This window comes from Mesoplodon densirostris, chromosome 11, assembly GCF_025265405.1.
Source record: "Mesoplodon densirostris isolate mMesDen1 chromosome 11, mMesDen1 primary haplotype, whole genome shotgun sequence".
NCBI classification, from domain to species: Eukaryota; Metazoa; Chordata; class Mammalia; order Artiodactyla; family Ziphiidae; genus Mesoplodon; species Mesoplodon densirostris.
In genome coordinates this window covers 48035015-48060000 of record NC_082671.1, presented here as the reverse complement: position 1 = coordinate 48060000, position 24986 = coordinate 48035015, and the positions used below count along the sequence as shown (strand labels likewise).

The 24986-nt window shown below is 54.8% G+C and overlaps 1 protein-coding gene across 2 annotated transcripts in view; it reads right to left on the bottom strand.

Moving 5' to 3' along the window:
• The window catches only part of FIGNL2 (fidgetin like 2), a 24943-nt gene extending 9769 nt beyond the window's left edge, over positions 1-15174 (bottom strand). The window contains exon 1 of one of the 2 annotated variants that reach the window (XM_060112790.1): positions 14973-15174. The gene's annotated coding sequence lies outside the window, so the exon portion shown is untranslated. The remainder of the gene's footprint in view (positions 1-14972) is intronic. The other variant, XM_060112791.1, reaches the window with a different exon arrangement.
• Between the last annotated feature and the right edge of the window lie 9812 nt (positions 15175-24986).

Below are 24986 nucleotides of genomic sequence, written 5' to 3'. Positions count from 1 at the left end.
TCCCTAAACTTACTCCTTGGCTGGAAAAATGGCGGAGAACTGGAGCTGCGGAAGGGGGAAGGGAGAGCCATAGGGAGATGAGGAAGGGGTCACATGCCAGGAGGTGGGAATGGTCAGAGCCAAAAGAAACCTGGAAGACAGCCCTGCTCATTCCAGCCTACAGGGCTTTGCTCACCTAGGTCCACTCACTGGAAAGCTCTCCCTCTGCCAACTAGCTCTTTCCCATCTTTCAAGGCTCACGGCAGGTCCTTCCTCCTTCATGCATCCTCCCTGGCCACTCCAGCCCTAACTGACCCCTTGCCTTTTGGGGAGAGCTGGAGAAAGTCCCTCCTGGCAATAAGAACACAGGCTGTTCTTCCCCTTGCGCCTGGATCCCATCCCCTTTCAATGCCCGGGGACTGTGTTCCCTCAAGTCTCCCCTCTCCTGCAGGATCAGTTTCCCCCTCTACTGGGTCATCCTCATCAGCCCACAAACAGGCTGCTCCTTTTCCCATCTTGGGGTCGGGGGAGCTCAAGAGGATCTCTTGATCCCCTTCCAACTACATCCTATTGCACTCTGCTTGCTTTTTACCAAAATCAAAAACAAAACAAAAACAAGAAAGAGTTTAAAAGATGCCTGTACTACAAGTTCTGATTCCTCCCCTCCCATTCTCTCTTGAACGCCCTCCATCCAGGCTTTCACACCCAGCGTTCCAGCTGTCTGCGTGCGCGTTGTTAAGTCTGACAGTCAGTCAGATGGCCAGTCCTCAGCTCAGCGGCATTGGACTCTGCCGATCCCCCCTCCTTCCTGAAGCTTCTTCACTGGGTGCCCCGCCCCCTCTCCTCCTCCACCTCTTTCAGACCCTCCTTTTACCCCTCCCCTCTGAGCCTTGCTGAGCCCAGGGCTCAGTCCTTGGAGCCTTCTCTCCACATTCATTCCTTGGAGACCCCATCCAGGCTCACGGCCTTGACCATCAGCTGTACACTGAGGATTCTCCAGCCTAGTCCCCCGCCATGCACACCCCACTGGCATAGTCAACCTTCTTCCTGACCCCTCCCCGCTTAAATGTTTAATGGACACGATTGACATGTCCAAAAATCAAACTTCTGACTTCCTCACCCACCCCCGACCTACCCACCACCCACTACTCCCACCCTGGGTCTTCCCCACCTCAGGAAATGGCAGCCTCATCCCTTCTGGGTGCTCAGGCCAGAAACCTTGGGGTCACTTCTAACTTCTCTCTTTCACACCTCGGACCAGCAAATCAGACTGGCCCCGGCTTCCAAATCTATCCAAACTACCACCACCTCTCACCACTCCGGCAACATCTCTTACCCAGAGGACGGCAGCAGCCGCCCATTCTCCCCTCCCCATGTCCACTCTTGTCCCCCACTCTCTAGTCACAACGCAGTAGCCACAGGACCTTTGAAAACATGTCTGAGCATGTCATTCTTCTGCCCAGAAGCTTCCAGAGGCTCCTATCTCACTGGGAATAAAAGCCAGAGTCCTCCTAGTAGCCGACCTCATCCCACCGATCTGCTTCCCCTCACCTCCAGGCCTCCCCTCCCGCCACTGTCCCCTCGCGCCTCCCCTCCAGTCACACTGGCTTCCTCACTGCTCCCCGCACACTGGCTTTCCTCCCACCTCAGAGGCCCTGGCCTTGCTGCACTCTGTGCCTGAGACACTCTTTCCCCAGATCTCTGCATGGCTCACGCCTTCACTCACTCCAGGCCTCTGCTCAACTGTCACCTCATCAGACCCTGACCCCCCCAACCTGATGTCCTCTGTAGCACTCATCATAATCTGACCTACTTGTTGCTTTATCTTCTTGTACCCACTGGAAAGTTACATGAAAGCAGGTACTTGGTTTTGTTCACTGTCATATCCCAAGCACCTAGGACAGTACCTAGCGCACAGTAAGTTCTTAATAGACTCTGTAGAGTGGATGGATGGATGGATGGATGGATGGATGAGCAAAGAGGCTTGAAAGTGCTTCTGTGTCCAAATAAAGAAAAAAATCCAGGTGACTAAATTTGAGCCCACATGAGCTGTTGAGGGTGGCAAGAGGCAAAGCCAGGGAATTACTTCAGGAGTGGAGGCGGCGGGGAGGGATTGCCTGGAAGGGGAATCCGTGTCTGTGAACACCAGAGGAAATACCCAGCCCTGATCTGGCTGGAGCTGAAGGACACCCAGCCTCCCAGGGACCCCACCTGGCCTTCTTTTTTTTTTTTCTTTTTCCCCCCAAAATCTTCCTCCTCCTCTCTTCCCCCAGCCAGGCCTCTGGGAGAGGACAAAAGGGGCAATGGAATTCCCATCAAAGGCCACCGGACACATGGTAAAGAGATCAGGGCCCTTGGGATCCTGCTTCCTCAAGGTAGTAAGGCCTCCCCGCCAGTCTGGCTCCTCTCTGGGATGGGGGTGGCAGGGGGCGTGGGGTGTGCTCTGGCCCTGGACTCCTCATATGTCAAATGCCAAACAGCAGGAGGCTGGCCAAGCAGCCCCCGTCTGGGCTGTGTGTGTGCACACGTGCTGGGGGGAGGGGAGAGTGCAGAAATCCCTGCTTGTGTCGGCGGTCAGGGCCACAGACAAGCTGTGACCATCTGTTGTCGTCTTGAGAGGCCAGGCCAGGGGCCGAGCACCCTTGAGGATAAAACTTCCCTTTCTCCCAGCCTTCTAGTGTTTGCAGAGAACTTGAATAATTACCATTCAGTTTCATCCTCATGACTTCCCTGATAGATAAACATATTCTCCCCATTTTACAGAAGAGGAAATGGAGGCTCAGAGAAGGGGGAGTGATTCTCCCAAGGTCACAACAGCTAGTAAGAGGGGAAGCTGATATTCTCAGCCCATGCTGCCAGCCCCTCCCTATCTCAGCCTTGACCAAGGTGCCTGGGTGCCAAACACAGGGCCCCCTCAGGGCTAGTCTCTCAGGCACAGCTCCAGCCCAAGCCTGCTCCCCATCCCCTCTTCCAGGAAGCCTTCTAGGACTGACACCCCCAAGGAAGTTCTAGGATGCTTCAAAGTCTAGAGCTCTATACAGCCACACCTTTCCCACCCTGGGCTGTTGGTCTGTCCCTGGGTATTGGGCCCCCTCACTGGCCAGGACCTCTTAAGGGCCACTCGGTCACCCACCCGCACTGGGGCTGGGGGGCTCTGACAGACTGGGGAGGGGGCACCGCACGCTGCGAAGAACCCCGCCTAAGGTCACACAGGCAGGAAGGGATCTGCACCCAAGAGCATGGCTTCCACCTCTGAACACAGCCTCTAATCCTGTGCTGCCCACATCGCAGCTGCTAGCCACAGGGAGCTATTTAAATTCATTAAAATGTACTAATTATTTAAAATTAAATCACTTATAATTACTTATTAATTATTTAAAAATAAAAACTGTATTATTAAAGTGAAATTCAATTAAAGGAATTTCCTTGACAGCAGTAGCCACACTCCAAGCTCTCACTAGTCACATGCGGTAGTGGCACCTGCATGGTCGGCGCGGACACAGAGCATCCCCATCGCTGCAGAAAGTTCCATGGGACAGTGCTGCTCTCATCCCAGCCAGGACTTGCTTCTGCAGCCAGGGTGCTTCCCACTACAGCTGGAGCCTCCACCGCTTTCTCTTGAACTTGAATGGAGTCTCACTTCTTAGGGTCTCCCGGTAAGACATCCCTAGGACTCGGATTCCGTTCCTCAGGACTCCAGCTTCCCCAGGAGCCAGGGAGGGAGGGCAGATGAGCCGAACCCACCACTCCCCGCCAGCCCAGCCTGTCCCGCCTGCCACCAGCAGAGGAGGGGCAGGCTGAAGAGGAGAGGACAGTAGGACAGGGCAGTTTGTCATCTGGCCCTTCAGGCTGTGCCTCCTTCCCTCCCCCATCAGCTGCTCAACACCCATCCCCCCCTCACCTACCATCCTCATCCTCATCAAATCCCATGGACAGATGGGGGCCAGCAGGGAAAAACGTGATCACTGTGAAAGCACTCTCCAGTGCAACAGAGTCTGGGGGTCACAGCTGTGTCCCCTGAGGCCTGGCCAGTCCTTCATGCCCGCCCTTGTGTCAGCAGTGAGAGAAGGGGGGGTACTTAGGAATCTTAGGGGGAGATTTAGGAATCTGTAGATGCTGGATTATTCTGGCAGACACAACCCCAGTTAAAAATGCAGTCAGTCATGTGGTCACTCATCCATCCATCCATTCAGCGCACGTTGAATAAGTCCCACCACTTCAAGAGGTAATAAGAGGATGTAAAGATGGACAGGTGGGCTCCCTAACCAGCTTGACCAGGTAGGGACGTGGCTTATTCTGGACTTAATCCTCATTGCAGGCTAGATGAAGATCCTTTGTCTCTGCCTAGTGGTCTGAGCAGGGTGGACAGCCCCCCCCCAAACAGGCGCACAGCGCGTGTGCGCGCTCGCGCGTGCGCACACACACACACACACACACACACACACACTCTCTCTCCCAGCTGCCGCCATGAACTCCCTCCCATGGTCTTTCTAGCCAATCACAGCACTGAAGGGTAAGTCCCACTGCCCAGCGGGCCCCCAGGGAGTGTATTAGCACATTTGAACCGCTCAACCTGCAATGACAAAGCCTGGGGCCTTGGGAGGAGACACAGCAGGAGGGGAGGGGGGGGCCTGTGGGGAGCTGTCCTCCCTCCTCTCCCAGGGGAAAGCTCAGGACTAAATTAAGCATTCTGGGGCACAGAGGAATTTGGGGGCCCCAGCTCCAGCAGTGAATAAGCGATCCATAAAATCCCAATTTACACACTCACTGATCAAACGGCCCAGCTACTCCCCTAGGAACTTGGGCATGGCTCCTGGGCTTTCCCCTCTCTTGCAGAAGGTCCTGGGGTGCCAGACCCAGGACACAGGCAGCCAACGCTTTATCTGAAGACTCAGTCCCATCCCCAACCCCCATGAGGCACATCCATTCCCAGGGCTTGGGGACCTGCCCGCACCCACTGTGATCTGGCTGCCTTTGGTGGGGCTCATCAGGTCTGCCCTCTATGAATGACAGCTCTTTTTCTCTCCCGTGCTCCCCCGGGGCTGCCGGGGCTGACTTCAGCCTCATCAGAGCTGCTAATCACTTTTCCAGCTCTGAAGCCCTACTCTCCTGCCCACTCCCTTCTTTCCGCCAGCCCCTCCATGTTTTCTCTTGACCCTCATCCTGGTGGCTGTAGCTGCTGGGAGATGCTCTAAGCCCTCTCCTTCCAGCCACACAATCTCACCCCTTCCGCAGGCTGGGAAGATATCCAGAAACACAGGGCAAGGAATACGGGTTTCCTATCCCCAACTCATCTATCTCCCTGGAGAGAGCAGGTAGAGAGAACTGGCCTAGTTATCACCCTTATCCCTTCCCCCAAAGAAAACTCAATTTGTCTCCACCTACCTCGATTTTGTTTGCTTTATTTAGGCTGCCTGAAATTTCAGTAACAGAAAACCATTCTGGTTAACAGGCATCCTCTTTTAAACTACCTACAGCTCTGGGAGGTTCTGGGCTATCAGCCACTCGGCCCTCAATAAAGGTTAGCAAAGCTGATTGGCTTCTCTCCGTGCCTGCTTGAGAGTGGCCCTACTGAGCAAGTAGAATTTTCATCAAGGCCAAGTAAAGCAAGTCTTCGGGGCTGGTAACTGCGTTAAGGGCAGCACAGCCCACCCTACTACGCCCTCTTCTCACTACCTGAGCTGTGTTGGAGCAGGTGAGTGGGGGCTTTAACTGCTGGGCCCTGGGACAGGACAGAAAGGGAGGGAGGGAGGGCTCACCCTATGTCCATGCTTTCTGGAGGGCTTGGTGGGTCAGGCTGCTATCTCCCAGAGGCCATTGCCTCCTGGGCCCGGAGCTCGATCTCCATGACATCATTGAGTCCCCCCAACAGACTGCTAGGAGGGGTTTATGGTGCGAACCCATTGGACAGTAGGACACTCTCCTTCCCTTCTTCCTTCTTTCCTCACCTTCACTGGCTGCTCCCAGGGACCCTCAAATGCAGCCTGGACTCACTGGTGACTTCAGTTAGGCAGGTGTCTGAAGACTGACATGGGGCTGGGGGTCTCTGAGCCCACCCTGGCAAGCCCAGGGGTCCATCTGGAGGTCACAGTCCCACCTCCTTCCTAGGGCTCAGATGATGCAGGGAGTGGGTCAGCCTCTGAGATGTGGGGCGAGTGTCTCAACCTCTCTGTTTCCTCCTGTGTGAAATGGGGGAAACAGCATGTCCCAGCATGCCCCCAGGCTGGCATGAGGGCAGTGAAGGAAGAGTGGCTGGAGGGAGCCAGGGGCTGGGGCAAGACACCAGGCCTGGTTCTGACTTGGCTCCCAAGAGGGCTGGCCAGGCACTTCAGCCTGAAAAAGGCGGGGTCGGGGAGACTCTCTGGCACCAAAAGGATCCAACGCGCTTGAGAGACCCCTAGGAGAGAAGGGCAGTTTCCAAGCTGGGCCCCAGAATGGAGGCATCACCCTGCAGTGTAAGGCCCCTGTCCTGCCCCTCTCGACTGCTGGGTGGGACTGTGGGGGGAACTGAGTCCCAGACCACGGCTTCCCTGGACGTCCCGCCTGACCCCTGGCCCTGCTGCCCTGTGTCCTAGAGCACCTCTCACCCACTCCTCCTCTGCCAATAGAAGGAGGAGCCCCAGGGCCCTGCCCCCTCTCTGCCCTCTGTCCAACTTAGAAAATGCCCAGATAATGTCACATGCCCCTTCAGGCCCCTCTTGAGAACCCGCCAGGCCAGATCCAACTTCATCCCGAGCCACACTTTTCCTGTCCCTGGGAATCTTGGGGAGCGCTCGGCTTCTCAACACAGAGTGGGGACAGCAGCGGGCACTGGCGGAGGAGGCTGTGGTCACTGGGGTTACTGGCCAGCTCGGGCAGCCCTGCTCCCCGGGGCTGGGTGAGACCCTCCTAGAGCCTGTCTCCTCGTGGATCTGCATCTGGAGCCCTTCGTCCCTTGGGACTTGGCCCTGCATGGCTGTGGGAGGGGGAGGAGGCCAGGGCTCTTGACCAGTGTTCAGTCGTAGGCCCCTTGTGCAATCTAGTAAACCTGTGGCCTGTTCTCAAAAGTATTTGTCAGTGTCTAAGATAAAAATACACAAGAGAAAAAAGAGGTGTAACTATATATCGTGACAGATGTTAGCTAGACTTATTGTGGGTGACCATTTCATACTATATACAAAAATCAAATCATTATGTTGTACACCTGAAACTAATGTTATATGTCAATTATACCTCAATTAAGAAACAAATAATACATGGGACTACTTTGTCATTTATACCTTAATAAACCTGGGCAGGGGTTAGAATTTTTAAAATATTCAATACACGGGGCTACAAAGGGAATTAATGACATTGGAATACAACTCTATTCATGAGCTCCTCCGGGATCACGGATCACGGGTGTTTAGCCCAAGAGACAAAGGCCCCCTCTCAGACCCCACCCCCTTCCCCCCAGCCAAGCTTAGGATCCAAGGTTGACTTGAGTCAGTTTGGGTGGCATGTGACCTCCAAAAGGCTTAAGCTTTAAAGTCTGTGTGATCCTATGTTCCCGGGCCCCAAATATACCCCCCTCCCCGTGCATAGGGGTGTGTGAGAGACACCCCGCACAGGGCCAGAGCAGAGCAGAGGTAAGGGAGCAGGCGCAGGCAGCCTACCCAGGCTTCCCCAGCGGCTGCCTCTGCCCCCGCCTACTCCCTTCCCAGCCCTGGGGGAGCCGAGCTGAGTAACTCCAGCTATGCAGCCTGGCCGGTCTACCTGGGCGTGAGTGGGCAGGGCTGTCCTCGAGGGGGTGGCCCCCTACACCTGTGGGGCCACAGGAACAGAAAGAGAAATGCGGGGGATGGTGCTAGGCAAAACCCAAACAACCACAGCAACTCCTGTCTGCTCCGGTCTGGGACCCAAGCACATGTGCCAAGCACTGCTGTAAGCACATGAGTTCATGTAATCCTCACAATAACCCCAGGAAGGAAGCATGACTGTTACTCCCATGCTACAGAGGAGGAAACTGAGGCATAGTTAACTTGTCGAAGTCACCAAGCTAGGACATGGTGCTGGGTGGCAGTTCTGTGCAGGCCCTCGGCTCCCCCCGACCCCATCCTCGAATGAGGCGAATCTGCCATGAAAGATCTTTGGCTTAATGTTAGCTGTCTGAGAACATGTAGGTTGTCTCTGGAAGTGATAAGCTCCCCATCAGTAGAGGCATTCAACATGAGAGGCTGTCTACAGGGAGGGGCACTCTTGGGCAAGTTGATGGGCTCTTCCTCTCCTCTCTGCAATTTTTCTGGGTCATCCCCACTTACATGTCTAATAGGCACTGCAAACTCAACAAGTCTAAAAACTGAACTCCTGACCAACCCCACCCCAATGAGGCAGCTCCATCTTTCCCAATAAGGGGCTCAAACCCCAAAACTCTGACCCGAGAGGGCTACGGTATGGAAGATGGTAACAGGAGAATGGCCATCCCACATAGAACACAGGCCACCTGGAAAAGGAGCCCCTTCCTAGAGGGGTGAGCGTCTGGCCACCAATGACCGCTGTCTCTCTGAGGAGCTGGGTGGGACGGGCAATCCCCCCTGGTGGCCAAAGTCCCCCTGGAGCCCCTCTGCCCCAACAGAAACCTCCAGGTAGACCGGGTAGATGTGAAAGAACATGAGGCAGGGGAAGGTGTCCTTTTGCAGTATAACCCGAATCTCGCCAGTTTTCTTTCCCCACTGGCCTGGAAAGAAGAAGAAACACCCCAGACTCTCAAGCATCCAAGGGCCCAACAGGCCAGTCAGCAGCAGGTGACCAGTTCCCAGTTTCCTGATTCCCACTGTCAAAAAGACGGAGCTGCCTCGTCGGGGTGGGGTGGTCAGGAGTTCAGTTTTTAGACTTGTTGGGTTTGCAGTGCCTATTAGACATGTAAGTGGGGATGACCCAGAAAAACTGCAGAGAGGAGAGGAAGAGCCCGAATTAGGGCCTCTGTCAGCTATGAACAGCCTCCCTCGGGAAAAAGAAGTCTCCTCGGGACTCTGCCGAAGAAGCAAGGCCTTGCTGTGAAGGAAGTGGTCTTTTCCCAAGTCTCTCCTCTCCATCCCATCCTGGGTCCTGTCCACCGCTCCCCAGCTCAAGCGCCTTCAGAGGCTCCCTCCTACGCAGGGAAAACAAGGAGAGGGGTTCTGAAGGCTTAGCCTGTCCTTTTGCCTATTCGCTGGTCCTTGACTGTCTTGTAAGCTCCTGGAAAATGGGACCACATCAGAAATAATGCTTGTTGGATGAAAGCCTGCCCAGATAAAGTATCTGGGCCTGGCTCAGGGCCCTGCTGAGTGTGAGGTGAGTGTAGCAGTGCTTCACGTGGGTGCCTGCAGCAAAGCAAACAGCGCCAGGGCTAAGGATGGGATCTGCTCCTTCCAGGCCACATGGGAAGCCGAGGGTTGTTATGGAAGATCCGAGGCAGGAAAGCCCCACTCAGGGGCTGGTATGTAGGTGCCCGGCGTGTGTGTGGGGAGTCTCAGGGGCCCAGGAACCCCGGCCCTGGGCACCGTCTGGAACCTGGCTGAGATACACCCAGGACCTGGCACAGTGCCAGGACCCAGCAGGTGCTCCACCCAGGTTTGTTAGAATAAAATGCAGCCTCTTTGCCACATCTTCCCATCCATCCCCGATTGATTAATTCCAGCACTGGGCAGGGGATCAGGTGGCTTGAATCTGCCAGGCAGTGAGGGGAGGCAGGGGGGAGGCAGCTTCCACCTCCCGGATTCCAGAGGTAGCCAAGCTGGCTCCCCTTTCACCTACCTCCTGGGCACCCCCTACTGCCCTGACTCTACTTTGAGAGAGCTTCAAAGATGGCCTGGGCAAGCCCTGCCCTGGGCCAGAACTTTCACACACGTGTCCCCTTTTTCTCCTTGCTCCTACGCTGGGAGTTGGTTCTCTGCAGTGGGTACTGAATCACCAAGTGGGTCACCAGAGGTAGGCATGTAGTTCAGAGACAAAGGACACACTATGTGAAACCAACACCTCTATCACCTATGAACTCACTCACTAGTGTCCTTACCCCCATTTTGCAGATGAAGACATAGAGACACAAACAGAGTATGTGACTTGTCCAGGGCAATTAGACCTGATTAGTGGCAGGGTCATTGCAGCCCAGGGCTTGGCCCCTCGGGTGGGGGGCATGATTGGTCATCATAAATTGGGATCGGGGCCTACGGAGGTTGGTCCGAGGCCACTGCCTAATGCTACCATTCACTGAGAACACCCCACCCCACCACCAGCCCCCAAGGTGAATTGCAAAGGCTGACTGTCCACGCCTCCGTACTAAAGGAAAAGAGAGCCAGGTACCTGGATGGCTTCCACTGCAATCCCTTCTCCTTGGCTGGCCCAAGCAGGAAAACGTCAACATCAACAGCAGTCACAGGCGTCCCAACTCACGATGGTTTGACTTACAACTTTCTGACTTTACAATGGTGCGATACGCATTCAGTAGAAACCGTACTTTGAATTGTGAATGTTGATCTTTTCCCAGGCTAGTGCTCAATATGCAGTATGATCCTCTCTCGTGATGCTGGGCAGTGGCAGTGAGCCGCAGCTCCCAGTGGGCTAGCCATGCCATCACGAGGGTAAACAACTGATACAAAACAACCATTTTGCACCCATTAAACCACTCTGTTTTTCACTTTTGGTACAGTCTTCAATAACTTACATGAGATATTGAACACTTTATTATAAAATACGCTTTGTGTTTGATGATTTTGCCCAACTGTGAGCTAACGGAAGTTTTCCGGTCACCTGTAAGGTAGGCTGGGCTAAGCTATGATGATCAGTAGGCTAGGTGTATTAAATGTGTTTTTGACTTACAATAATTTTAACTTACGATGGTTTTATCAGGACATAACCCCATCGTAAGTCAAGGAAGATCTGTATAGCCCTGAGCACTGTCCCCTGCATTTCTGACCAGGCCCTCCCAGGCCCACAGTCCTTCAAGACTGGGACTCAGGGCTTCTGGCTCCTGCCTCATTTAATCCTCACGGTAATGCTTATGAGGAGGGCACCATGATTAGTCCCATTTCTCAGATGAGATATAGAATATTTAATAAGCACTATGTAAGTAAATATTAGCTATGGTTCATCAAGTCGCTTAAGAGAGTGCTCAGAGAAGAGCTAGACTCTCTTGCCACTCACCCTTGTTCCTGGGGATGCGTGGGTCCTAAAACAAAACAACCCCTGGACCTCCTCTCTCCAGGTGACACAATCAGAGGTGACTAGCCCATACCCCGACCCAGGCAGTGTGAACCTTTCCCACTCAAAGGCTGGCCCAGCAGCTCCGTCCGATACCCCTGGTCTCTTGGCTCATCGTGTCCACCTTCCATGGACACAGCACCAAGTGGAGGGCAGGAGTGCTGGGCTGCAGGCCCCACTCTGCTCTCAGCACTTCAGAGGGGTCTGGATTGGGGTGAGGGTTTCTTGATGTAGGGTTCCCATGGGTGTCACGGGGTCCAAGAACCCTCTAAAGCAGAAGGCAAAGTCTAGTATCGAGTGATGGACATGCATTTTTCTGGGGATGGCTTCTGAGGGGTCTGTAAATCAAAAAAAAAGTTATGGACCCAGGACTGGGTAATCTTGAAGACCCCTCCCATTCCTAGTATTCTTGGGCTACATGCATTTAAACATAAACTCCACTCCTCATCCTTCAAGGCCAACCTCAGCAGCCACTCTGGAAAACTCTAAGATTTCTTGCTTCTTTGACTTCAGCATAAGGCTTGGGACCCACATAGCCTTGTAGGGTCTCTCCTGCCTTGCTCTTCCTCACTAGCCTGCCAGCTCCAAAAAGGGAGCAGGGCCAGCCCAGGGCTGAGATGGCAGAAGGCACCAGTATACCCCACGGTCGGCCTAGTGGCGCTTACCCCAGCCCACAGCCTCTGTCCACGGGAAGGCAGAGGTTCTTGGTGTTGTGGACCACAGGTGTACCCGGCCTCAGGTCCACCTCTCTCCACGGCGGCCCTGGAACCTCACTGAGCCATGCTCCCACAAAGAACCTGGTTTTCATTAAATCGGGTAGAGGAGTCATTAGCAGCCAGCCAAGTCAAGAAGAAGCAAACTTCTGCTAGAAGGCATAGGGAGAGCAAGGGAGACCAGCCTGTCCCCCGCGATCCCTGGCTGACAGAGGTGGGGGGAGGGGGAGGCGGGAAGGCTGGGCTCCTAAGGGTCCAGCAACTGCAGCAGTAGGAGCTGGGGGTGGAGAGTGGGGGCAGTCTTGGCCCAGATAATAAGCAATTGTTAATGTGATCCATATGGATCCTGACTGGCCTCTCTGTTTAACAGGATGATAATGGCAGGGAAAGAATGCTGGTCTGTGGGGAAAGGAAGGGGCAAAGTCCTCCCCGGACTTGGGGATGGGGGAGGGTCAGCAAATGAGGAGGAGGAAGAGACCCACCCAGGGGTCTCCCCCCACCCAGGAGCACAGAGTTATTTGCCTGGAAGTGTTCAGATGCCATGCTTTGTAGGCTGCCCTTACAAAAGCCCTTTTATTCAGCCAACAAATATTTATGGAGCACCCACAAGGTGCCAGGTGTCCCCAGTGGGGACGGGGCGCGGGGAAGTATATGCTCCACCCCTGTCCTCCAGGAGGAAAAGCTTAGTGTGGACTCAGCCTCAGAGGCTGACAGGAGGCACAGGTGCAGGGTTAGGAGAACATGTAAGGAGGAGCAAGTGACAAGAGCTGCGGGCTCTGGAGACGGTATATGGAGGAAGCGTGGCATCCGAGTCGGGCCTTGAAGAATGAGGAGGTTGTGGAGAGACAGGGACAATGGGAAAGCATTTGGCTGAGGGAACAGCCAGAGCAAAGGCAGAGAGGCGTGAAATTGCGTGGAGAGAGTCTAAGGTCTCAGCAATAAAGCTGCAGCCCAGGCAGGGGAGGGGAGGGGAGGGGAGGGGATTCTTGCTCCATAAAAAGCTGTGGCCATGGATGACCAGAAGGAAGGCAGGAAAGGGCTCTGAGGACAACACACTCCGGTCTGGTCCCTCTCCTGCCCCGCTCCAGTCGGCGCAGTGGAATTGTCCACTCGTGGGATCCTCAGCCCAGCCCAGCCCACCCTTACACCACAGCCCGAAAATCCCGCAGGCCCTCGGAAGTCAAACTCCTCCCTGTGTCTCTCAGCCCTCCTCTTTTTCTCCTGAGGAGACGGGGGTCCCCCTGAAAAGCGGGGGTTATTGGGCCTCCCCCGGAGCAACTCCGCTGCCCCACAGAGCTAATTCCCTTTGGCGCAAGAGGGCTTTCCCCCCGAGAAGATATTACAGGGAGGGCACGAGGGTCGCTCCTTACAGGGGTGGTTGCTGAGGACACCAGTGGAATCAAGTGGAAATAAATGAAATGGCGTTAAATACGGGAGAGGGGGATTTACGAGGCCTGTCACCCGGTGGAGCGAAGCTGGCCGGCAGGCCCCGCCCCTTTCTCGCCCACCCCAGTTAAGTCCCGTCCCGCCCCCTGCCCCGCCGCTCCGGCGGCCGCCGGGTACCGGCGTGCGGCTGGGTCCCCGCGGCGCTCAGCCACGAGCCGCGCAGCGCGTCCGTCCTCCGGGGTCACAGCGCAGCGGAGGACGGCGCTTGCTCCCGGCTAGGAGCTCCGGGATGGGGGCTCTGAGGAACCCCAGCCCGGCCGCTTCCAGGACGATGCACAGGGGTTCAGGTTGGACTCTGGAAGGGTCTGGGGCTCCCCTGTGCAGGGTCAGAGTTCTTTGGACCACTGCATCACCTGGCCCACTCCAGCGACTCCACAGGGAAGGCTCTGGGCCCCGAGAACCAAGAAGTTCTCCCGCCCCGCGGAAGCCCAGAGTGGGCTTCGAAACGGATCCCCATTCCTCGCTGCCTGGCCGAGGGCTGGAGTCCGCTCAGCCGCGGCAGCCCGCGCGGACGACAACACAAACATTCTTCCGTCCTCTATTCTCCTCCAAATTAGGTATCCATGGAGACAGGGCCTGGCAGCCTGACAGCCCCACGGCCTAATCCTGATTTAGTGACCGTCCCTTTAACAGCCCACCCACCCGTCCACCCACCGCTGCGCTCTGGGCTCCTGGCTGCCTCTGGACGCAGACTCCAGGCCACTTACACTCGCCCCCGCGCAGACCCCTTCCCAGGCCTCCTCCGCCCAGGGGCCGAGAAGGGGGCCTACATTTGCTGGGCACCTACTGTGTGCCCAACCCTAGCGGAGGACCCTCTATCGAGCGGGTTCCTTAGCAAGGGAATCTCTGTGTAGACAGACAAGAGAAGGCTCTTGGAGTGGGGAAGTTTAAAGGGCTCTCGGCAGAGAGGGCCGGGAGCTCAGAGGGTGACCCTCGCAGCCTGTAGCGCACGGGTGAAGGTAAGTTGCTTCCTACAACACCCTGACTCTGAGATGGGGGCTATGCTCTCCCGGGCCAGAAGAGAAGAAAGGCAGGGGTTGGGCGTGAGGGACGCAGGACCCGCAGGGCCCGAAGTGGCCTCAGTCTCCTGTCACTGCCCCGTCACGATGCTGGGGAATCTCCAGGCCTGGAACCCAGTCCCCACCCCCCTCCCTCACACACAGGGGCCGCTGGACAAAGACCTGACGGAGTGGGAGGGGCCTCGGGCCAGCCCTCGGGCTCCGGACACTGGATCCTTCTGGGACCCGAACCCGCAAATTCTGGTTCCCCACCCCCAATCCCGCAGGCTCCCCCCAGAGCCTACTGCTCGCTACTGCTGCAGCCTCCGCACCAAAGGGGGCGGCGAAGAGGGTGCCCGTCGGCTGCGGAGAGGAGAGCCCCTTCCCTGCCCGCCTCTTCCCCCCGGGAAGTGACCCTCGGCTCCCACGCACCCGCCGGGGTCTCTCGCTGGCCTTGCCCTTCGACCCCCGCCTCGTTGAACCCCGTGCCCCGCAGCCCCCGCCCTCTCCGGCCCTCGCACTGCCCCGCGCCCGCGGACAAAGCTCCGGACACCCCGACCGAACGAGCGGTCACCACCCCCTGACCCCGGCCCGCCCGCGCGCTCCCGTGCCTGCCCCCGCCGGGCCTGCGGCCCCGTACCTCGGCATCCCGGCCGGGTCCTAGGTGAGTGTGCGCGGCCTGGGGGGGCGTCCGGCCCCGGGGCTGGGGCGCGGGCCGGGGGCGACAGGCCGGGGCTGGGGGTCAGCGGCGCTCACCATCCTGGAGCCGCTACTGCTGCGGCTGCTGCGGCCGCCGCGGGCGGGAGCGGGACTGGGCAGTGGGGGTGGCTGGACAAGGGGCCGCCCCGGCTCCCCCCGTAGGCAGGACCCCCACCCCCACCCCCGCCTCCCCTCGCCCGCCCCCAGCGCCCTCCCTCGCAGGCCTTTGCTCCCCTCCCCTTTCCCTGCTCCTCCCCTCCCCTCGTGCCCCTCCCTTCCCCCCAACTCCCGCCCCTTCCCCGGCCCTCTCCACCCCGGCTGCTTCCCCGCCCTCCCCTCCTCGCCCCCGCCCCGCCCCCACCTCCCCTGGGCTCGCCCGGCCCCTCCTCTCTACCCGCCGGGCCCGGCCCCGCCCCTCTCCTCCCCAGGCTCTAAAATAAATTAGCCACAGAGAGGGAAAAAGAGCAAATGACCCTTGGTGTGGAGTGTCATTGCGCCACTCTCAGGCCCGCTCCCGCCTCTCCCGGGCCGTTGGAGCGGGAAGTTGGGGTGGGGGTGGAGGCCGAGCAGGGTGAGGAGCAGTCCCCGAGGAGGGGGGGCCGGGACTGAGCAATAGGGCGGCCGAGCGTGTCCGCCGGGTGTGAGCGGCTTCCTGGGTCGAAGGGCAAAGGGGAAGACAGCCAGCCCGGCCCGCCCCGTCCGCTAGCCGCCTTCGACCCCCCACTCCCTGGACTGCCTCGGCCTCTCAGCCTAAGCCTGGTAGACTCACTCTTTCATTCTCCGCCGCCCCTCCGCCCCCGGGTGAACAGTTGGCTGCGCCTGCCCGGGATGCAGAGGGTGGGACACACACAGCCCAGCAAGTCCACCGCCCTGCACTAATGCCGCTCCGAGTGGGGTGGGTTCGGGGGAGGACCGAGAGCCCTGGAGATGGGCAGTGGAGAATGCGATATGACGTCTAAACCGTGGGCTTCCCTGGAGGGCTTCCCCAAGAAGGCAGCATTCACACTGGGCCAACAGGATGAATCCCAGACCTGTGATCGGCTTGGAGGTGTCCAAAGGCGTTCATTGATTGGTGCATTCATTCAGCAGATACATATCGAGCGTCTACTCTGTGCCTGGGCATTGGGCTAGGCGCTGGGGACACCCGAGAAAGTCCCAAAGGCACATCCCTCTCCCGGTGGAGCTCCCGGTACAAGGGTAGACAGAATTCTGTCAGACACACTGACGCAAGTCTTCAGCGGTGATCCAGGCGGGAAAGGAAATCTGCAGGGCGAGCAGCCCGCAGCAGAACCCACTTTGCCCCAGGAGGAGAGGGGTCTGAGCTTAGGTTGGAAGTTACAGATACATTTCCCAGAGGAGATTTTGAGCACCCAGAAGGTCCCAAGGCCTTCTGTGTTCCCATGCAAGGGCAGTGTCTGAGGGTCCTCTCTTCTGAGGTGTGGCTTTTGTTTTTTGTTTTCTTTTGGGTGCTGCTCAGACTCTCTTGAGTACTAGTCGGACAAGGTTGCCCTTGTGCTCTCACCCCCAACTGCCCGGTAGTGCTCTCTCCTCAGTGTTTTGCAGAAACACTGCAAACTCTCCCCTTCCCTTCTCCTAGTGATGGTTCCTCTGGAGTCTCTGGGGTCTCAGTGGCCCCCTCTGGAAGCTCTGGGTTCTGATCTCCCAGGGTACCCCTATAGGTGCCACTCAGGGAAAGGGGGAGGCTCCCATATTTTTCCCAACCCACATATGGAAACAAGACTAGCACCCAGGCAGGTTCTGGAATTCACCAAGGTCAGGATCTTCTCCAACCCCAGAACCCTCTCTTCCTCTCTAGGCCACGGCCCTAGGACCACACCCTGGCACAGGGTCACAATGGTAGGGCAACCCGTGGCTTCAAAATCAGAAAGGCAGGGTAAAGGGGGCCACAGCTGCCACCCTAGGAGGGCTGAACCGCTAGCTGAAGGGACAATCCCGGGACAACAGAGGGGGAAGGAATTTGTTGAGTATTTCTTTACTGATGGGGTATCTGAGGACCAGAGAGAAGAGACGTGCTTGGGGTCACACAGCAAAGCTGGATCTAGAATCCACTGTACTCTTTCTACCCTATCTGTCAGGCTCCCCAAGGGTCAAGGGTAGGAGCTAAGGGAGAGGCCAGTGTCCGCATGAGCTGAGTGACGCCAACCAGCAGGACTAGTGCCTGGAGGCCAAGCCCAGCATTGCCAGGGCATTGTGGCTAGGTGTCACTGGGAGCCATGCTCCCCCAGGCTCCAGGGTGGGGTGGATGACAGGGGTGAGGGTGGAGAAAGGAGTTGATAAGGTGCTCCCCTGGAGTAGGGGTCGGGTTCTCCTTCACCCACCAGGTCCCTCCACTATGAAAGACAAGATTAGACCTCAGGAGGGCCTTTCCAGTAAGATAGTAAGGCAGGTCAGCATGCTGAGAGGCCTTTGCTGGACTTCACGTGGGAAGGTGCTGCATCTTGGAGGTGCTCAATTGTTTCTGATGGGCAAACAGGCATAGGTTGACTTAAAGTGTTTAGTTAGCAAATGGGGGTGAGGTTGGTCTCTTCACCCCTCTGCCCACCAGGCTCAGGCAATGAAGTGTGGCTCCCCAACCCAAGCTCATTAAAGTCCTGTTAATACATCATCCAGCCTCCTGGGCTGACAAATACTCAGTCCTGGCAAATGGCCCTTCATCGTGTCTGGGCGGGGCCTTGGGGGTCTGTTCTCTGAGGACTCCCTGCTGACTCCTCTCCTGGCTGTCCCCAGTCAACAGATCTGTGCCCTAAGAGCCCCCTGCTGAGGACAGGGTGCTGGCAGGTCTCATGATCATCCTGGCCTAGGTCAAGTGCCTGGCAATGGATTGGATAATAATAGTGGTAGTGACGGCAGTAACGCTCTGCTCAGCTTCTGCTGAGGACCCTCCATTCTTTCCCAGCCCTTTTGCTTGTATCACATCCAAGGTAGGGGCAGGTGCTGTGCTTGGGTGTGCTGCTGAGTGCCTGAGCATGGGGGGTGGGGAGGGGGGCATGGGTATGTGTGCAGGGGTGTGTGTGTGACCTTCCTGGTCCAGAGACTTGCAACAAGGCCTTTCCGAAAGCATCAAGGAAAATAACCCAGCTGGCCCAGGGAGAATCAGCTTTGCGGGTTTTGAAGGGAGAGGGGAGAGTTAGGAAAGATGTGAAAGCCAGAGAGGGAGGGAGGGAGGAGCAGGTGGGGTGAGGAGGAAGGAAAGAAAAGGGCCTTGGGGAAGGATGGGGTTGGGGGGAGGAAGGGAGAAAGAAATGGAAGGGAGGAAGAGGAAAGGGTGGGGAGACCTCTCTTTGTAGTCCTCTGGATCAGCCACTCAGGAGTCATTAAGAAGCAGGAAAGGAAGGAAATGTGTCCAGCCTGGGCGACTGGGGTGCGTGCCCAGAGCACACCACACCCAGCTGGCTGCCACACCTCCCACTCACCCTGGGCTCAGGCTGCTCCCCCTACAAGTGGAAGCCCTAACCCTTCTCTTTCTGGCTGTTTGGACTTCAAGACCCAGTTCCCAGTGCCTCCCCAACCCTGCTCATGCCCTTACTCTCATACAGTTTGTGTGCTTATACCAGCTTTGCCTTCCCAGTGAGCTAAAGGATGTGTCTGGGTCCAATCCCCGCCCCACAGCCGGCCAGGGGCATGTTAGAGCCTCCGTGAGAATGAGAAAAAGCATCCCTCCCTCTGGGCAGACACAGCTCTGTGCCAGACCACCTAAGACTTGGGAGGAGGTGCTGGGGCTGGCTGTCAGTCCCCTCCTTTCCCCCAGGGGCTTGGGGACCCTGGGACCCACTTCCAAAATCCTCATACCTTCTCTGGCTCTGCCATTTGGTCTGTGAGCAGAAGCACACCCATCCTACCCCCGTCCTGCATCACAGCCTTTGGGCCAGCACCCCAAACTGAGCTGTCATCCCACCACGCGCCTTTATAATACAGCACCACAGAACCTCTCACTAAGCACCCACACCATTTTCATACTGCAGAGTCTCTCTCCCTGGAGTATCATTTATCATTCAGAACCCCAACTCAGATATGTCCTCTTCTGTAATGCTTCCCTAGCTATCCCCTACCCCCAGCAGAGCTGGTAGATCCTACCCCAGAGCTCTCCTAATCCTTTTTTCTAGGTTCCAGGGGTTGAGCCCAATACCCTGCTTCCTAGAAGAGCCCTTCCCATCCTACACCCTATCCAAAGGCGGAAGACTGCACTCGAGCCTGCCTGGCTTACTCTCTCACATGCCAGCTCCTCTGGAACCCCACTGAGCTTCTCCCGTCCCTAAAGCTTACAACCCAAGGAAGAACGAGGAACTGAAAATCCAAGTGGCTCAGAGATCTCCCCACCCCCACTGCCCTCACTGGGGCTGGGCCTGACAGGAGATTCCCAGCACATCTGGTTGTACTTAAATCATCCAGCGCCCAACTGCCCAGGCATGTTCCCTGCTTTTCTCCCCTCTGGCCTGGCCTCCTCCCCTTCTTAAACCAGCCTCCCAGGTCTCTCCTCCAGGAAGCCTTCCCTGATTGGCCCAGCCTCTGTAACCACAGCCCACTCTTGAACCTCCACCTCTCTGGGTCTGGGGTCTGGAAGGGTGTGCACTCAATATGTGGAGCCCCATCCTTTCCAAGCATTGGTCCTGGATAGAAACCCTTCCCCCAGGCAGGGAGGAGAGCTGACTAAGAGCTTCTCCTCTGTGCCCTTGGCCTCCAGGGTGGTTGCCTCCAGTTACTGGTGTGTAGTGGGTATTGGGAGCCTTTTTAAAGCTTTGGTTCAGATCCAGACAGAGAGCTGTTCCCACAACAACTCTCGCTGTCAGCTATTTTCCAAAAGACTTTGCAAGTATTAAAGGACAAAAGGGAAATAAATACAGAAAATGCAGCAAATAGAAAAGGACACAGGCTACAAAGAACAGGTTTGGGAACTACCAAGACCTGCTTCACCAGGGCTCCAGGTTTGAATATTTGTTCACTCATTCATTCATTAATTCAATAGCATGTACTGATGCCTACGTATAATAGGTACTGGGAATAGAGACTTGAGTAAGACCCCAGTGCTCCATAGAGAAACTCACAGAGGAGGAGAGGGACAGGTGGATAATGTAAGATGCTGCAATGGACATGAGTGGGGAGGCAGTGGGGTGCAGTGGTTGAAGATGGGAGACCCTGGGTGCAATCAATCCAGCTACTTGCCTGCTGTCACTCTGGGCGGGCAGCGGAGGAGCACTTAGCTGCTGGAGCCTGGGTCCTCACCTGGAAAAGGTGAGTGATGTGTCCTGAGAGGGTTGTGGTGGAATTCAATAAGACTGTGTGTGTGGAAGCACTTTGTGAAATGCTAAGTGAGTCGTTGCTATTATTACCGGGCTCAGGCACGTTGCCTGTCTGATGGTCACCGCTCATTTTTCTGATGCGTGAACAGCTGTCCCTGCCTACCCTCTGAGAGTTGGAGAAAGAAACTTCTCCTGTGGGGGACACCCAGCCCAAGCAGCAGGCAGTTAGAGTCCACACACACGTAATACTTTTGTTACACAAGTAAAACACCTTTTTAAAGTAACTTTAAAAATTAGAAAATATAGAGAAGCACAAAGCAAAAAAATTTTTTTAAATCCAACACCCTTAATCCCACCACCCAGAGATAACCACCGGTGAGACTTTGGAGTAAGACAGGTATTTTTCTAGATGTTGAGATAGTGAGAGATTGCCACACTATCTTGTAATCTGCTTTTCTCAATAGGCAAGTATTTTGAGTATCTTTTCTTGTCTATAAATATACTTAAACCACATAATTTTTTTTATTAAAGTCTGGTTTATTTACGATATTGTTTGTACAGCAAAGTGATTCAGTTATGCGTATATATATATATATATATATATATTCCCTTTTTCTGATTCTTTTCCATTATAGCTTTTTAAAATATTTATTTATTTATTTATTTATTTATTTATTTTTGGCTGTGTTGGGTCTTCGTTGCTGTGCACCGGCTTTCTCTAGCTGCAGCGAGCGGGGGGCTTCCCTTCATTGCGGTGCGTGGGCTTCTCATTGCAGTGGCTTCTGTTGCGGGGCATGGGCTCTGGGCGAGCAAGTTTCAGTAGTTGTGGTGCATGGGCTCAGTAGTTGTGGTGCGTGGGCTCTAGAGCACAGGCTCAGTAGTTGTGGCGCTCGGGCTTAGTTGCTCCATGGCATGTGGGATCTTCCTGGACCAGGGATTGAACCCATGTCCCCTGCATTGGTAGGCGGATTCTTAACGACTGTGCCACCAGGGAAGCCCTATAGTTTATTACAAGATATTGAATATAGTTCCCTGTGTTATACAGTAAATCCTTGTTGTTTATCTATACCACACAACTTTTAATGACAGTTTAATATTCCATCATATGGACATGCAAGAATAACAAATTTCCTTTGTTTTAGATTTTTTTTTCCAGAAATAAAAGCTTGATGAACTGACTTGTAACACACACCTTTGTGCATATAAAAATACTAGTAATGAGAGGCTGGGAATGCATATTTTTAGCTTTGAGGAGCCACTACCCCAGGCCTCTGGGCGGTGCCCTCACATTTCCTCCAGGCAGCCCTCCCAGACTGGCGTTTCAGGGGCCAGTGCATCTCCCAAGGCCCACGCCTTTCCCAATAGCTTCCTCCTTAAGCGACCTGGCCTGGAAGCCCTGAAAAATGCTCGGAAGTCCTGGCTGGTGAAGGCCAGGAGAGGCCCTGGGTGGAGAGCACAAAGCACAAAGCTTGTCTGGGGCACGGAGAGAGGCCCCGCCCCCCTCGGGGCTGCTGGCCGAACATTCCTCCCGGGACAATGGCTGCCTCAGGGAATCCCGAGAATGAAGGAGGCCGGGTGGCTTCCCGAGGCCAGCCCCTGCCACCCCCGCTCCAAGTTGAACCCGTTCCCAAATTGGAAAGAAGGGGCGCTTTGCACTGGGGACGGGGTGGGGAGGGGGCAGTGCTTCCTCGTGCCTACACCCCCCCTCCCCCGCTCCCTTCTTTCACCAACTGTTATCCGGGACGCCCCAGCCCGAGTCCCGCCCAGCCACCCCTTCCCTGTGGATCTTGGGCAAGTCCTGCTCTCTCTGTAAAATCCCTGCTTCCTCAACTGTAAAATCAGGGGCTTGGATTCAGCGACTGCTAAGTTCCCCACGCATCTAAAATGCCATAAGGTAGTGGCTAAGACAGGCACAGGCTCTGGAGCCAGACTGCTGGAGTTCAACTCTTGGTTTGCCCTTTACCCTGTAAATTTAACATTCCCGCCTCAGCTTCCCCATCTGTAAAGCAGATTGATGATAGACGCCCAGCCCTCACGGGGCTTTCCTGAGGAAGGATGAGAAGATGCTCATGAAACAAATGGCTGAGTCATCAAAATCTATGAATAGTGATTCACACTTACCTCTAAAGCTAACTGGATCCCTAGCCCCAGTCCCCTCTCTTGCCTAGTTGAGATTTTGGCCCCTGAACATTTTCCCAACAACTGGCCACACCTCTGGGAGATGAGGGGCCATGGATGTCCCAGGAAAGCCTCTGTCCGGCATGTTTCCACTTGCCCTTGCCCTTGCCATAAAGCCATAAAGCTGTAAAACTGTAAAGGCTTTTGGGGGCAAATAAAATTTAAAATACAGGAAAACTCCTGTGTCAGGTCACATGTCTCCACTTTTGTCTGGGAACTGCAAGCATTTCCAATGCAGCTAGCAATTGCTACACACCATGGGTGACAGGATTCCAGGCCCTTAATAACGCATTGGAGGCTTAGGACTAACACACTTGAGCAGTGAGCAACATGGGTTTCCCATAAATATTTTTGAGCTGTTTGCCACAGACCCCTGCCCAACTTCCTCTACTCTCCCTCACACACTTGTTCTCTGCTTCTCCTTACTCACCTCCTCCTCAACCCTATCCAATACCCATGAATTAAAATTCTCTGCTGTCATAAAAAGAAACAAAATTGAGTTATTTGTAGTGAGGTTGATGGACCTAGAGTCTGTCATACAGGGTGAAGTAAGTCAGGAAGAGAAAAACAAATACCGCATGCTAACACATATATATGGAATCTAAAAAAAAAAAAAAAAAGGTTAGGAAGAACCTAGGGACAGGGGACATAGAGAATGGACTTGAGGACACAGGGAGGGGGAAGGGTCAGCTGGGACAAAGTGAGAGAGTGGCATGGACATATATACACTACCAAATGTAAAATAGATAGCTAGTGGGAAGCAGCCACATAGCACAGGGAGATCAGCTCGGTGCTTTGTGACCACCTAGAGGGGTGGGATAGGGAGGGTGGGAGGGAGACGCAAGAGGGAGGAGATATGGGGATATATGTTTACATATAGCTGATTCACTTTGTTATAAAGCAGAAACTAACACACCATTGTAAAACAATTATACTCCAAAAAAGATGTTAAAAAAAACACAAACAAACAAACAAAAATCCTCTGCTACAAGTACCAGAAAACTCACCTTAAAACGGCTTGTACAATAAGGAGAACGTATGATCATATTTCATCCAATTTAGATGCCACTGATTTTTTAAAAAATAAATAAATTTATTTATTTATTTACTTTGGCTGTGTTGGCTCTTTGCTGCTGTGCACTGGCTTTCTCTGGTTGCGGTGAGCAGGGGCGACTCTTCCTTGCTGTGTGCGGGCTTCTCATTGTCATGGCTTCTCTTGTTGTGGAGCACTGGCTCTAGGTGTGCAGGCTTCAGTAGTTGTTGCACACGGGCTCAGTAGTTGTGGCTCGCAGGCTCTAGAGTGCAGGCTCAGTAGTTGTGGCGCACAGGCTTAGTTGTTCCGCGGCATGTGGGATCTTCTGGCCCAGGGCTCAAACCCATGTCCCTTGCATTAGCAGGCAGATTCTTAACCACTGCACCACCAGGGAAGCCCTAGATGCCACTGATATTAAGAAGCACTGTTGGGCTTCCCTGGTGGCGCAGTGGTTAAGAATCCGCCTGCCAATGCAGGGGATACGGGTTTGAGCCCTGGTCCAGGAAGATCCCACATGCCGCAGAGCAACGACGCCCGTGCATCACAACTACTGAGCCTGCGCCCTAGAGCCCGCGAGCCACAACTACTGAGCCCGTGTGCCACAGCTACTGAAGCCTGTGCGTCTAGAGCCTGTGCTCCGCAACAAGAGAAGCCACCGCAATGAGAAGCCCGCGCACCACAATGAAGCGTAGCCCCCGCTCACAACTAGAGAAAGCCCGTGCTCAGCAACGAGGACCCAATGCAGCCAAAAAAGTAAAATAAAATAAAGAAAGAAAATAAAGTTTAAAAAAAACAAAAAAACGAAGCACTGTTACCTTATGTACTATTAGAAAGAAAAAGCACTGCCAATTAAACTGACATAATGATTTCTTATCACTTGGAATTTTTATGTTACGTTTATTAAAACGAGTCCTTTTGGACTTAGATGGAAATATACTTTTTAAAATATTAATTTATTTTATTATTTATTTACTTATTTACTTTGGCTGCGCCGGGTCTTATTTGCGGCATGCGGGATCTTTAGTTGTGGCATTCGGACTCCTTAGTTGCGGCATGCATGCGGGATCTAGTTCCCCAACCAGGGATCAAACCCGGACCCTCTGCATTGGGAGCATGGAGTTTTACGCACTGGACCACCAGGGAAGTCTGAAATATACATTAAAAAAAATAAATTTATTTATTTATTTTTGGTTGCATTGGGTCTTTGATGCTACACGTGGGCTTTCTCTAGTTGCAGCAAGTGGGGGCTTGCTCTTTGTTGCCTTGCGTGGGCTTCTCATTGCGGTGGCTTCTCTTGTTGCAGAGCATGGGCTGTAGACACGCAGTCTTCAGTAGTTGTGGCGTGTGGGCTTAGTTGCTCCACAGCACGTGGGATCTTCCGGGACCAGGGCTTGAACCCATGTCCCCTGCATTGGCAGGTGGATTCTTAACCACTGTGCCACCAGGGAAGCCCCTGAAATATACTTTTTTTTTTTTCTTTTTGCGG